This window comes from Mus caroli, unplaced genomic scaffold (assembly GCF_978045245.1).
Source record: "Mus caroli unplaced genomic scaffold, Mus_caroli_1 scaffold_19, whole genome shotgun sequence".
In the NCBI taxonomy this organism is placed as follows: domain Eukaryota; kingdom Metazoa; phylum Chordata; class Mammalia; order Rodentia; family Muridae; genus Mus; species Mus caroli.
In genome coordinates, this window is record NW_028227274.1 from 40,837,305 (window position 1) to 40,852,827 (window position 15,523).

Here is a 15,523-nt window from a genome sequence, read left to right on the forward strand (position 1 = left end):
TGCCTAAATGGGAGAACCAGAGTCCTGACACCTGGAGCCATTGTAAGGATAAAACAACCAATCCCTTTGAGACATTAGTGCCTGGAACACTGGCTGTTGCAGTGACTATTGGTCACAGTTTCTGAGCAATGAGAAGTCTACTCTTGCTCAAATCCTGAGCCAGACCAGCTCAGACTGAAGAAGAGAGAGAGACACTCAATGGCAATTCCTCATTGAATCAGCTGACATTCCTTTTCATATGAATATGACTTTCTGGGTTAGCTTGCATAGACCAATACTTGAAAAACAAATATGCCTCAAATGGCTTACAGATGTCTAGTGGCAGCATAATGCAAACCAGTCACACCATGGTGACTGTGGTTCAGTTGACTTGAGGAACTGGTATGCTCCAGAGGGCTTTGGGGTACAGGTAAAGACCTTTAGGCACCCAGATACTGCACACTGGAGAATATGCTCAGCACCTGTTGATATGCTTTCTGAGCAGCATCACTTGAGATATCATCTGGGCTTGGGGGCTTTGAACTGAAAAAGCATAGGCTTTTCTGATACTCACTCCCCCTTCATACCTTTGCTGACCACTTCAGCAGCCCCATGACCTTAGCCCTGGCCCATTTGATCCTGCTCCTTCCAGCACCAAAGGGTTTTCTGCACTTCAACAACATGACTATCTTTAGAAGGTTACATCACATTTCAAATTTACTCAAAAGTGCTTCTGGAGCTGGAGAGATTTACAGCTAAGTGGCCTTCTTACTAAAAGGGAGAAGGGACTGGGAAAGGTTGAGGTGGTGGGGGTGGAACAAGGTTGAAAAACAATCCAAGGAACAAAAATAGGCTTTGCTGTGAAATCCCCTGGCTGTGTCTAAAGGAATCTGTTTAGCCAGCCTATCCCTCCAGAGACCAGCATTTCCAGTTTCACAAACAGTGTTGACCACTGTGGCCAGCTAACACTACATAAGTGATTTTTCAGTCCTTCAAACATGATCAGCCCATGAGTGACCTCTAACTTTTAGATTCTTTACCCATGCAATGCCAGTACCTTGAGTGGGAGGACCATGAATAATATCTGAGATAACACCTGGAGTTAGCACTGTCAGGAATACATCTCTCTTACAAAGTCCCTGGAATCATTAGGGAATATTTTTTTTCCAGGAATGTGGTGTGTAACTGGAATGTTCATCATTAATTTACAGATAGTATCAACTGGCAGCATCTAGTAAGCTGGCCACATTCTACTTCTCCATCTGTATGCACCTGATACAAGTGTATCATTTGGCTTACAAAAATGTATAGCTCCATTGCAATAGGAAACTTTCCCTATACCTGTGTTACATTTAAATTCTTGAAAGCTGTAGAAGAGATAAGGGAAGAACTAAAAGTTTATGTTCTCCTTCTTTAGTGGAATTTGCCATACAGGATTAGCTTAATTGACAAAGGGGGCAGTTAGGGGTGGGGGGTTGAGATCATGCAAGGTGGCAGTTCAGAACAAAGCTGCTTTCAGATAGGTGGGCAATTAATTCCAAGCTCTGAGCCCTGTGCCAGCAGCAGTTGCTGACATAAGAGACAAGAATCAATAGGCATATTGAGACTGAAAAGTCCTCCTTCCCACATTGTCAGTGTTTTAAAAGTCTCATTGCAATATGAAAAAAAGTGCATAGAATTTCTCTAGAATTTGGCGTGATTAGCAAAGACTGAGACACACAGAACACCTACTGCAGCCTGAGTGTAAAGCAACCGAAAGTCAGAGATGAACATCTTTGTTCTACCTTCCAGCCAGAAGAGGTCTCTGTGAGAAGTCTCCCAACAATGATAGATTGAATCATAGATTCTATCACATTCTTCCAGCCTCACTTGTGCCTAAACTATGTGTGGATATAGCTCAGGCAGGGCCAAACAGAAACATTCCAACTGTAAAGTGAGTGACACCCTAGGACTGTAACAACAAGTCTCCCAGAAAACACTGTTGAAAACAACACTCACTGCCATCTTGATTTTTTGCTGCATGCTCTTCCCTCCAACACCCAACAAAACTCACCTCTTTCAGTCTGCTCAAAAAGTGGCCTTCTGGGCCAGTTATCCCCATTTCCAGCATCCGTGCCTGCTCCTAAAATAAGAGAAACAAAGTGGAGAAATTTCTTAGATGACTGCAGCGAACATTTGGGAAAATAATATCTGTATGCTCTGGGCTAAAATGCATTCAAGGGGGAAAAGAATAAAATTTATATGTTGGGCAAATATTTATCTCCCCAATTGGAGCAATACAGTCGAATCTTTAAATTTTTCACTGGTTTCTTTTTACTATTATTATTAAAAGGCAGATCATTTGATAAGAGTGTCCATGTTTCATCTACATTACCAGTAAAATGTCACTTCTTCTTCACCTCTTTCAGACACTGCTCCCTGGGTAGATCGCGTTGCCTGACTTGCTGGCCTGTTCAATCTTTCCTTTATTTCTATTCAAGGAAAGGTATTGAGCATCTGCTCCATGCTGTGCTCTGATTTAAGTACTTGAATTAAGGCCATGGAGCTTAAGGTTTAGGGCCAGATCCCCCAGCCTCTGGTCACCTGCCTTCTCTATCAAACTCATCTGGGCTCTGTTAGTTCAGGTGCAGACTTCCAACCCTATTCTGGTCTAACCAGACGCTACAGGTTCAAAATTGACAACTCAGATTTTAATATCAGACTTGCCTCTGGGTTAGTCTATTTAAAATACATGAATAAGATGAATGATTCAGAATTCAAGCACAAATAAAAATCATGCCTCTGGATACTATTACCTGAGTTACTGTGTTGCTAAAATCCTATTTACAGTATAGGTATGACAGAAAAAACTTCTTCTTCTCATGGCTGATTCCTACTATTTTTATCCCAATGAACAAGGTTTATGGAGAAGGAGATGGCTGCTGAACATAGATAGGGGTGGCAGAAGCCCTTGGCTGCTGTTGTCTGCAGTTATACCCTGAAATTATTAAGGCTATCTCCTATCTCAGCCTTGTGCCCTGGGAGAGCCTGGAAAAGCAAGAGGGTTGACAGATGAAACAAGCCTGTCTCAGCTGGTAACTACAAAGCATAGAATTAGTATTAAAAGGATTCTTAAGCCTCTTTTTTTGTGTTGTTAGTAATTCAAATTCAGGGGGATGCTGAGGGAAGTTCCTATATGTGGTGATTAACCTTGATGGTCAGTCTGTTGAGATCCAGGTATCACCTCACAAATCACAGAACACTGATCTTGGTCAGATAGGATTAGTTTATTGAACATTGCCCCAAAACTGATTGGTCAGGGCCTCAGGTCAGACTGGGCAACTGTGACCTTGAGTCAATATCCTATTGGACTCTTTAAGCCTGAAATCTAAAAAGATCTGTGTCAAATTATTCCACCAATCAGGATTTAGAGATAGGGAATTTCCTGAGGAACAAGCCTTTATTTTACATTTATCCTGCTTGCTTGGGGTATTCATCTGAAGCTGGGGACTTGACTTGTCTAGCATTCATGTCATAACAGGATGGACCTTGTCTAAACTTCATGTCTCAACATGCCAACCAGGATGTCTGTTACCCACATACATGTCTCTTTCTGTCAAATGACGTATCAGTTCCCAGAGACATCTTCAGAATTTAAACTATATTTGACCCCCACTCAAAAGTCTTATTCTAAATAGGTTTAGGTGTCTCTCTTATGTTGTGGTCCATCCCAGGGGCAGCTTGTAAAGGCAAATACCATAAAAGTTCATTCACAGGTGCAGGATGTGTGGCTTTGTGGTTGGTTCAGGTCCAAGCTTATTGTGGCTAACACTACAAAGCGATTCTAACTGACTTCTGATGTGATTGGCTTCCAAGAACACCAAAGCACAGAACATCCTAGTGATGGCAGTAACAACATGTGAGAAAGTTTCCTTATGGCATTAATGATAGCACAAAATGGCAAGCTAGACAGGTAACAGTTACCTCTGCCCTAACAGTCTACCCACAATTGATTGAATTTGTGATCACCTAGGAGACTAGATTGGTGAGGCATACTTCTGGGTGTGTCTAGGGATTAACTGAGGCTGGGCCAAATTGTTCCAGACAAATAAATCAATCAACAGAAAGCCATGGGCTCAGCACTTTTGAGGCAGAGGCAGGCAGATATCTGAGTTCAAGGCTGTTCTGGTATGTAGATCTAGTTCCAGCACAGCTAGAGCCACACAGAGAAACCCTGTCTCAGAAAAACAAACCAACCAAACAAATGAACCATTCTCATTGAATGAATTCGGGACATATTTTCTGCCAGGCTCCAGTGAGAGTCCTCCCTTACAAGGCACATAAAAGTTAAAGTTTATAATTAAACATCTTCTGCCCTGTATAAACCATCTTCTGGTCACATGTGTTACCCAGATGAAGCCAGTTTATCAAGGTCAAGGTCACTCTTAACACACTGCTCCCATGAGTCCATCATAACAATAATGATGTCACTCTTCTGGTCACAACACAGCTGTGGCATATTCCAATGAGGAAATGACCCTTGCTTTGTTTTTGCTTGGAACATAGTAAATACAGAGTAAATATGTTTTTAAATTTTGTTTATTTTAATTCAAATATGATTACATTACTTCTTCCTTCCAACCCCTCCCATATACCCATCCCTCAATCCCTCTCAAAAGCATGACCTGTTAGCCTGGTTTTTTAAAATTATAATTGTTACATATATGTAACAGCAAAAACATATAAGCAACCTGTGGAGTCTTTTTGGAGGGGCTTGTATGCACATAATTTCAGTGATAACTAATTTGTATTAGATAACTAGTCACTGACTCATCCTGGGAAAGGCTAATTCTCATTTGTTTTCAATAGTGATTTGTGGCCTGTAATTCTTTGCCTAGGGGTGAGGCCCCATGAGATTTTGTTCTTCTAGATTATCATATTAATTAGGGTTCTTGCCTGGGTTCTGCTTTGATAGCTATAAGGTGGTGTTAACATGGGTGAAGTTTCCCAGTTGTTTCTGGGAGACACAGGCTCACAGCTGACTTCCTAGTCCTGTGGTTCTTACAAGCTTTCTGATTCCTCTAATGGTCCTTGAGGGTTAGAGGAGCTCTGTTGTAGGTGTATCCACTGAGGCAGAACCTCTCTGTGTTTGACCCAGTTTAATTTTCCATGATTGTCTCTGTCCACTGCAAAGGGAAGCTTCTATAATGAGGAGTGGGAGATACATTTCTCAGTGGGTTTAAGGACATTTCTCAGTGTGTCATTTAAGAAAGGTCAGCCTAGCTTGGCAACTTGAAAATTGCCCTTGTTTGTACCCAAAGGATATTTCATTTTGCTTTTTTTGCAGAAGCAGAGCAGGAAAACTCTGAGCGGAGCAGCTGCCTTCATTTAGATGACATGATATAATCTTCAGCTCAAGATTAATCTAATAAATACACACTAGAAACACATCCAAATGGGAAAATGCCCCAATTCTTCTTCCTTATGGAGAACAGATCTTTCCAAAATCAGAAAGAAGTGGAATGAAGTGGAAGCCATGGAGCATCTGCACTGAGGAGCCACAGAGGGGACAATTCTCCAACCAAGCAATGACACTACAGGCCCTATAGTATCTACAGGCCTGAAATACAAGGAGGAGGTTGGATTCCATGGCAACAGAGGAAGAGCTGGGGTCACTGGCTGCAGGGCTGAACACATGGAAAGAGGGGAGGGTTTACAGTTCTATCACCCATGGGTTCATCAGGCAAACAGGGTGATTTACCTCGATGTGAAAAGATTTGATTAAATTTGGGGGTGGGAGAGACATGGAATGAAAGCATATCACTGCAATAATTGGCTTTCTTGGTCATAAGGCAGAGGGATTTGCATACTTAGCTCAACTCCTCCACTCTCAAGATACTGCCGAGTTTTCATCTTAACCATTCTGACTGGTGTGAGGTGGAATCTCAGGGTTGTTTTGATGTGCATTTCCCTGATGATTAAGGATGTTGAACATTTTTCAGGTGCTTCTCAGCCATTCGGTATTCCTCAGGTGAGAATTCTTTGTTTAGCTCTGAGCACCATTTTTATTGGGGTTATTTGATTTTCTGGAGTCAACCTTCTTGAGTTCTTTATATATATTGGATATTAGTCCCTTATCTGATTTAGGATAGGTAAAGATCCTTTCCCAATCTGTTGGTGATCTTTTTGTCTTATTGACGGTGTCTTTTGCATTGCAGAAGCTTTGCAATTTTGTGAAGTCCCATTTGTAGATTCTGGATCTTACAGCACAAGCCTTTGCTGTTCTACTCAGGAATTTTTCTACTGAACCCATATCTTTGAGGGTTTTCTCTATGTTCTCCTCAATAAGTTTCAGTGTTTCTGGTTTTATGTGGAGTTCCTTAATCCACTTAGATTTGTCCTTAGTAAAAGAAGATAGGAATGGATCAATTTGAATTCTTCTACATGATAAGGGCCAGTTGTGCCAGCACCATTTGTTGAAGATGCTGTCTTTTATCCACTGGATGGTTTTTGCTCCCTTGTCAAAGATCAAGTGACCATAGGTGTGTGGGTTCATTTCTGGGTCTTCAATTCTATTCCATTGGTCTACTTGTCTGTCACTATACCAGTACCATGCAGTTTTTATCACAATTGCTCTATAGTACAGCTTTAGGTCAGGCATGGTGATTCCACCAGAGGTTTTTTATCCTTGAGAAGAGTTTTTGCTATCCTAGGTTTTTTGTTATTCCAGACCAATATGCTTATTGCCCTTTCTAATTCATTTAAGAATTGAATTGGAGTTTTGTTGGGGATTGCATTGAATCTGTAGATTGCTTTTGGCAAGATAGCCATTTTTACTATATTGATCCTGCCAATCCATGAGTATGGGAGTTATTTCCATCTTCTGAGATCTTCTTTAATTTCTTTCTTCAGAGACTTGAAGTTCTTATCATACAGATCTTTCACTTCCTTAGTTAGAGTCATGCCAAGGTATTTTATTTTATTTGTGACTATTGAGAAGGGTGTTGTTTCCCTAATTTCTTCCTCAGCCTCTTTATTCTTTGTGTACAGCAAGGCCATTGACTAGTTTGAGTTAATTTTATATCCAGCTACTTCACTGAAGCTGTTTATCAGGCTTAAGAGTTCTCTGGTGGAATTTTTAGGGTCACTTATATATACTATCATATCATCTGCAAAAAGTGATGTTTTGACTTCCTCCTTTCCAATTTGTATCCCCTTGATCTCCTCTTGTAGCCGAATTGCTCTGGTTAGGACTTCAAGTACAATGTTGAATAGGTAGGGAGAAAGTGGATAGCCTTGTCTAGTCCCTGATTTTAGTGGGATTGCTTCCAGCTTCTCACCATTTACTTTGCTGTTGGCTATTGGTTTGCTGTACATTGCTTTTATTTCTTTATTTAATTTAAATGGGCATGATGATGACATTTTAAAAGTTTGGAGGTTAGCCAGGTAGAGTGGCATACACATTTAATCCTAGCACATGGGAGACATCAGCAGGCAGATCTATCTCTGTGAGTTCAAGGGCAGTCTAAACTAGGTAGTGAAAAATGGAAGAGGTCAAACTGTTTTTTTCTAATATAGCCTGGTTCCTTAGACTGTCCATTCCTCTCCTTGTTTGCTTTTGTTTTCATGATTTGCTCTACCTTTTTCTGCAGTTGTTGTTTCTGGTGTTTGTTGTTCTTTATCACACAGACTGGGGAGGCTTTTTTTTGCAGTTGTTGTTTCTGGTGTTTGTTGTTCTTTTTCACACAGACTGGGGAGGTTCAAGTGTTTATTCTACGGCTTTTTTTTTTTTCTAAGTCAGGGTGTCCCTATGCAGCTATGTCTGGCCTGGAACTAACAACTTGTTTTTCTTTCATAATACTAAGAAATTCATTGTTGAAAGGGGTAGGCTAATCCTGGACTAGGATGGCACTCCAGGGCTTCCCCAGAAATGTTAGGCAAAGGTGTTTTGGGCACTCACAAGGGTACATTTGAGAATTTGTAGTCTCTGATTTCTCCTATACTTGGATCTTCTAGTCTTAAACCAACGGTGCACTTCAGATTCTCCCAGATACAGTTGCCTTGCAAGGCCCTTCACATCAGGGTACTGAATTACTTGAAAAACACTCTCCAATTTGCTCAGCTGCCAGGGGGTGAGACCTCTGCGGATCCGTGGTCGAGTGCGCCTAGGCTGAGGCTGAGGCTGAGGCTGTGGCTGAGGCTGTGGCTGTGGCTGTGGCTGTGGCTGGAGAACTCCAGCACCTAAGGTCTCCCATCCCTCCAATTGTAGCTGACTCAGACTTTGACAGCTCCCTTGGCTTGAGAAGTCAACATCACCCACAAGGTAGAAATTCAAGCTGTCTATGAGGTTCATATCACCTGGTTGGTCCAGGATGCCCTGATACTTGGGGTTGTCCAGGAAGTCTTGAGCACATTCATGTAAAACGCTGTTCTCTTCTGCATCTCTTACCTCTTGATCATCCTCAAGTTCCTCCTGAATCACAGGGACCTCCAAGCTGTCCATGAGGTTCATATCTCCTTGTTCGTTCAGGATATCCTGATTCTCGGGGTTGTCCACGAAGTCTAGAGCACTTTCATGGAAAACGCTGTTCCCTTCTGCATCATTTACCTCTTGTTTATCCTCAATTTCCACCTGAATCCCAGGGTCCTCCAAGCTGACCATGAGGTTCATATCACCTGGTTGGTTCAGGATGCCCTGGTATTCGGGGTTGTCCATGAAGTCTCCAGCATATTCATGGAAAATGCTGTTCTCTTCTGAATCTCTTACTGCTTGCTCATCTTCAATTTCCACCTGAATGGCAGGATCCTCCAAGCTGTACATGAGGCAAATATCACCTGCATGGTTAGGGATGCCCTGATACTCTTGGTTGTCCATGAAGTCTAGAGCACAATCCTGGAAAACGCTGTTCTCCTTTGAATCTCTTACTGGTTGCTCATCCTCAATTTCCACCTGAATCCCAGGGTCCTCCAAGCTGTCCATGAGGTAAATATCACCTGGTTGGTTCAGGATGCCCTGATACTCTGGTTTGTCCATGAAGTCTTGAGCACATTCCTGGAAAAAGCTGTTCTTTACTGAATCTCTTACTGGTTGCTCATCCTCAATTTTCACCTGAATCACAGGGTCCTCCAAGCTATGCATGAGGTAAATATCACCTGTTTGGTTCGGGATGCCCTGATACTCGGGTTTGTCCATGAAGTCTAGAGCACATTCCTGGAAAACGCTGTTCTCCTTTGAATCTCTTACTGGTTGCTCATCCTCAATTTCCACCTGAATCCCAGGGTCCTCCAAGCTGTCCATGAGGTAAATATCACCTGGTTGGTTCAGGATGCCCTGATACTCTGGTTTGTCCATGAAGTCTTGAGCACATTCCTGGAAAAAGCTGTTCTCTACTGAATCTCTTACTGGTTGCTCATCCTCAATTTCCACCTGAATCCCAGGGTCCTCCAAGTTGACCATGATGTTCATATCACCTGGTTGGTTCAGGATGCCTTGGTACTCGGGGTTGTCCACGAACTCTCGAGCATATTCATGGAAAACGATGTTCTCTTCTCCATCTCTTACTTCTTGCTCATCCTCAATTTTCACCTGAATCACAGGGTCCTCCAAGCTATGCATGAGGTAAATATCACCTGTTTGGTTCGGAATGCCCTGATACTCGGGGTTGTCCATGAAGTCTAGAGCACATTCCTGGAAAATGCTGTTCTCCTTTGAATCTCTTACTGGTTGCTCATCCTCAATTTCCACCTGAATCCCAGGGTCCTCCAAGTTGACCATGATGTTCATATCACCTGGTTGGTTCAGGATGCCTTGGTACTCCGGGTTGTCCATGAACTCTCGAGCATATTCATGGAAAACGCTGTTCTCTTCTACATCTCTTACTTCTTGCTCATCCTCAATTTCCACCTGAATCCCAGGGTCCTCCAAGTTGACCATGATGTTCATATCACCTGGTTGGTTCAGGATGCCTTGGTACTCGGGGTTGTCCATGAACTCTTGAGCATATTCATGGAAAACGCTGTTCTCTTCTACATCTCTTACTTCTTGCTCATCCTCAATTTCCACCTGAATCCCAGGGTCCTCCAAGTTGACCATGATGTTCATATCACCTGGTTGGTTCAGGATGCCTTGGTACTCGGGGTTGTCCATGAACTCTTGAGCATATTCATGGAAAACGCTGTTCTCTTCTACATCTCTTACTTCTTGCTCATCCTCAATTTTCACCGGAATCACAGGGTCCTCCAAGCTGTGCATGAGGTAAATATCACCTGCATGGTTAGGGATGCCCTGATACTCATGGTTGTCCATGAAGTCTAGAGCACATTCCTGGAAAACGCTGTCCTCCTCTGAATCTCTTACTGGTTGCTCATCCTCAATTTCCACCTGAATCCCAGGGTTCTCCAAGCTGTCCATGAGGTAAATATCACCTGGTTGGTTCAGGATGCCCTGATACTCCGGTTTGTCTATGAAGTCTTGAGCACATTCCTGGAAAAAGCTGTTCTCTACTGAATCTCTTACTGGTTGCTCATCCTCAATTTCCACCTGAATCCCAGGGTCCTCCAAGCTGTCCATGAGGTAAATGTCACCTGGTTGGTTCAGGATGCCCTGATACTCTGGTTTGTCCATGAAGTCTTGAGCACATTCCTGGAAAAAGCTGTTCTTTACTGAATCTCTTACTGGTTGCTCATCCTCAATTTCCACCTGAATCCCAGGGTCCTCCAAGTTGACCATGATGTTCATATCACCTGGTTGGTTCAGGATGCCTTGGTACTCGGGGTTGTCCATGAACTCTCGAGCATATTCATGGAAAACGCTGTTCTCTTCTACATCTCTTACTTCTTGCTCATCCTCAATTTCCATCTGAATCCCAGGGTCCTCCAAGCTGTGCATGAGGTAAATATCACCTGCATGGTTAGGGATGCCCTGATACTCATGGTTGTCCATGAAGTCTAGAGCACATTCCTGGAAAACGCTGTTCTCCTCTGAATCTCTTACTGGTTGCTCATCCTCAATTTCCACCTGAATCCCAGGGTTCTCCAAGCTGTCCATGAGGTAAATATCACCTGGTTGGTTCAGGATGCCCTGATACTCCGGTTTGTCCATGACGTCTTGAGCACATTCCTGGAAAAAGCTGTTCTCTTCTGCATCTCTTACCTCTTTATCATCTTCAATTTCCACCTGAATCCCAGGGTCTTCCAAGCTGTCCATGAGGTTATTATCACCTGTTTGGTTCAGTATGCCCTGATACTCGGAGTTGTCCATGAAGTCTAGAGCACATTCCTGGAATATGCAGTTCTTTTCTGCATCACTTACCTCTTGATAATGTTCAATTTCCACCTGAATCACAGGGTCTTCCAAGCTGTTCATGAGGTAAATATCACCTGGTTGGTTCCGGATGCCCTGATACTCCGGGGTGTCCACAAAGTCTCCAGCACATTCATCGAAAAAGCTGTTCTCTTCTGCATCTCTTACCTCTTGATCATCTTCAATTTCTACCTCAATCACACGGTCCTCCATGTTGTAGAAATTTGACTTATAGTTATGGCTTGTGTGTTCCATTCCTTGAACTCTGTAGAAGTAGGCTTGAGCTCACGAATAAGGAGGTGGTTAGCTTAGTCCAACAGTCAGTGTCTGTCTTACTCCGAAGACGCTGGCAATCCCAGAGTTGTTCAGTGCACAAATCTGGACAGGTTCAATCTGGCGCCGAAGGCTGAAAGGAATCCAGTTGTGCTATGTTGTGCAGTCTTCCAACTTTGTGGAACTCGCAAAGATCTTGGTCTTACTTTCCTGTGTAGGAGCTCCGACCAGCAAGACAAGGTAACTTGCCAGCAAGACTGAGGGCAAGTGGCCAAAAAGAGAAATTCCCCTTCTAGAGCAGCCTTTTATCTGGGTTGTGCCTAAAGGCTCCGCCCACATTTAGGGAGGGTCTCATGTCAGGTGGTGAGTGCAGAAAAGTAGCACACACCTTTAATCCCTGCATTCGAAGGTATGGGGCAAGAGGATCTCTTGAGTTCCATGGGGACCAGCATAGTGTATATAGAAAGTTCCAGACCAGCCAGAGCTAGTTAGTAAGATGCTGTCTCAGAAGGGGGATGGGTATGCAGTGAGGAGAAGATTAAGAGGTAAGGGAGGAGGCAAAGGGATTGGGAGGAGGGAGGTTCCAAAACAGAGAGGAGGGGGTGGGGCTGTGCATGGATTTGCTCAGGAATTTGTTTTTGTTGATTTCAGATGCAATTAAAAGGACAACCAAGACCACAGCCACTCTCTTCTTTCTACTCCAATCAAACGTTTCTAGATGTAAACTCTTTTAGGGACAGAAGACTTACTTAACAGGTCACTTTTAGACCTTCCTGTCTTCACTTCATAACTAAATAAATATCTAAGTTGAAGTTGCTGCCTCAAAATTAAAAACAAGTGCAAAATACCGCAGATAAACTATAAACATAAGCTATACATGTAGTAACAGGATTTATGATGACATTAATCTGAAGATTCCTTTTCTTTGTTTGGATGTGTTTTAGTTTTCTGAAACAGGGTCTTACTATATAGCTTTAGTTGTCTTGGAACTCACAGTACCTACCTTTCTTCTGCCTCCTTAGTGATGGGATTAAAGGTATACACTACTACCTGACATTGAAAATTAAGACTTGTTTTTGTGTTTTGTTTTGATTTTGAGACAGTCCTTTTCTGTGTAGTCCTGGATGTTCTTAAACTGGATTTTTAGGCCAGACTAGCCTCAAACTCAGAGAACCTACTGCATCTGCCCCCAGAGGGCTGGGATTGTGATTAAAGGCATTTGTCACCACTGCCTGGCTGAAGATCAATTCTTCAAGAACTGAGGCATAGTGCTTTGAGCAAAGAATAAAAAGCTTGCTATCACATCTAATTACCTTGAACGTTTGATGATCCCCCTGTCTCTGCAGCCACAATGTTGGAATTAAATTCTGAGCCCAGAGCTGTAAGCTTTTTTGAGTATGGATTATGTCTTTAGCAATGTGTTTATGTTAACAGAGTCATGAACACATGGGGGTATTCAAGTCATGCCAAAGAGAGGATATGGATGGTATGTAGACCCATGCTCACACAGAATGCTCACTCCATGCAGTTACCTGGGCAATGATATCTCCATTCTCAGCATGAACTTGAGCAATGGCCCCCAGCTCCCAGGCAGGTGAAGATCTCATAGAGCTAAAACACACATGAACAGCATCATAGGCTCCTTTAGCAGCTTGACATAAAAGGCAGTTTCTAAAGCCAGGACTAAAACTGGCTTAAAACAGAGAGGAATGTAGTCCAAAAGACATTTTAGGAGGCTTTGTCTCTATAAAAAATTTGTCAGGATTTACATACAGACCAGACCAATATCTTAGAAGCATTCTCTCAGTCATCCAGATCTAATGGTGTAATTTTCCATTGATCTTAGACATGGTACCAGAATTCTTTTCAATAAGTGCTCCAACAGCTCTCAAGAGCCTGGTCAAAGCCAAAGCATGTATTCAAACTCTTACCCTGAGCCTTTCAAGACAAAATTACCCTTACTCTCCACCAAGAATTCAAGAGTTCTAATTGCTTGCATTTCCCACGATTGTTTCAGATCTATCAAAACTCATGTACATCCATGATTTTCCAGGAAAGGCAAAGTGGTACAACTATGACAGCCAAGTGGGTACAACTGGAAGGAAGCTCACCTGATTCTATAAGGCAAAGACACCCACCTTTTCACCAGGTTTGTAAGAGTTTTTGAGACAACAGCTTTCCCTTATTCAAGCATCCCTCTGCATTGATATAGGCACCCAACCCATAAACTTCTTTAAAATGAAGTATTACTACAAAGTCTTCAACATACAACCTGGCACAGTGACCTCCCACAGGTAACCACAGAGACTCATGTCCCAATGGCCAGGGTCATTAGCAACAATAGGAAATCCACTCAGACCATCCAAACCACACAGCCAAATGGGTTGTTACATCTGTGTTGGACACTTGATATAAATCCTTGTAGGCCATGTAAACCATGAAGGAGTTAATGTCTGCCAGACAAGAACACAAAAATGTCAGGAAGAAGACAATATTAATTATAACTACCACCTTCTCATGTTTATCACACACACACACACACACACACACACACACACACACACACACACACACGTGTGCACTGAGCACATGACCTAATTGCCTGTCTACAAGAAGTGAAGACATTTAGAATGTTTTTATCTTATCATGCCCTTTCATGTTCTGTAAAATCCATAGTTTGTAAGTGGTGTCTTGATAGAATGGTGTCTCCCATTAGCATCTTTTGCTAACCCCAACTCCCAGCTTTCAGAGTTTATAAGATCAATAATTGATATTCTTTGAGTTAGCAGATACCAAGAAGTTGCACTAACATACCAGCTGCGCATAGACACCAGAGGTCCTAGAACATGAATGTACCACCACATTCCAATCACCTGGGAGTACTTACCTTCTGGGCTTCTGTTTCCCTTGCTTGTAAATTGGGAAATAACTCCCCCCTCATGAAGAAGTAATTCACCATTAAAGGAGCTAATGCTTTAAAAGCTTTTGTCCCTGTGAGGCAAGCATATGTTCTCCATGGGATGCAAGTATTTCACTATTTGGTGACTGACTATTATATACTAGGCTTAGGATGCTGTGCCTAAGAGGAGCAAGAAGACAATAAAATTAACCTTAAAACTACTTCTGGGGTAGGTCTGGAGATGGGACAAGCTTCTAATTCTATTATTGGGTAGGCAGATTGCTATGCATTTTCCTTGCTATCCCTTGGTACACCCCATAAGTTTTGCCAGTAAGCTGGGCTACATAAAAAGTATCTGGCCACCCAGTAAAGCTTTGTATCAGAATAAAATAAAAGCCAAATCTCTGAAAGGCCTATATCCTCCTTAAAATCTTTTTCTAAGTGATATATGGCATGTGCTTACATGATACATTATTTTCTGTCCTGGAACCTATACTTTTTAGTACAAACATACATAGCACATGGACACATGCATTCACACATACATAGGACATATGCACATTTTTTCTGGTATACTATTTCCCCTTCATTCTCTACAATTTGTTTAAAGAATAAACCAGGTGGTAGTGGCACATGACTTTAATCCCACCACTCAGAAGGCAATGGCTGGCAATAATTTGTGAGTCCAAGGTCAGTGTGGTCTACAGAGCAAGATGCAGGACAGTCAAAGCTCCAGAGAAACCCTATCTCATAAAGAAAAAATCTAGTGTTTCATCTAAAAATACCATGACTTTTATAATAAAAGGGTGTAGGGTGGTTGGAGAGGAATGCCTCCCATAGGCTGGATTATTTGAATGCTCACTAGGGAGTGGAAATACTTCACTGGGATTCAGGTTCAGCCTTGTTGGATTTAGTATGTATGGCCTTTAGAAGGAAATTTGTCAATGGGGGTGAGGTTTGGAATTTCAAATACAAGATGCAGTGTCTTTCTCTCTTCCTACTACCTACTGATCCAATCACCTAACTATCAGCCACCTGTCCAGCCCCATGTCTATCAGTGTGGTGCCATACTTTCCAGCATGCTGAAAAGG

General features: G+C 42.4%; 1 pseudogene; it reads right to left on the reverse strand.

Annotated features, from left to right (window-relative positions):
• Nucleotides 1–15,523, reverse strand: part of LOC147000264 (dihydropyrimidinase-related protein 3-like) — a 50,516-nt pseudogene that overhangs the window by 18,666 nt on the left and 16,327 nt on the right.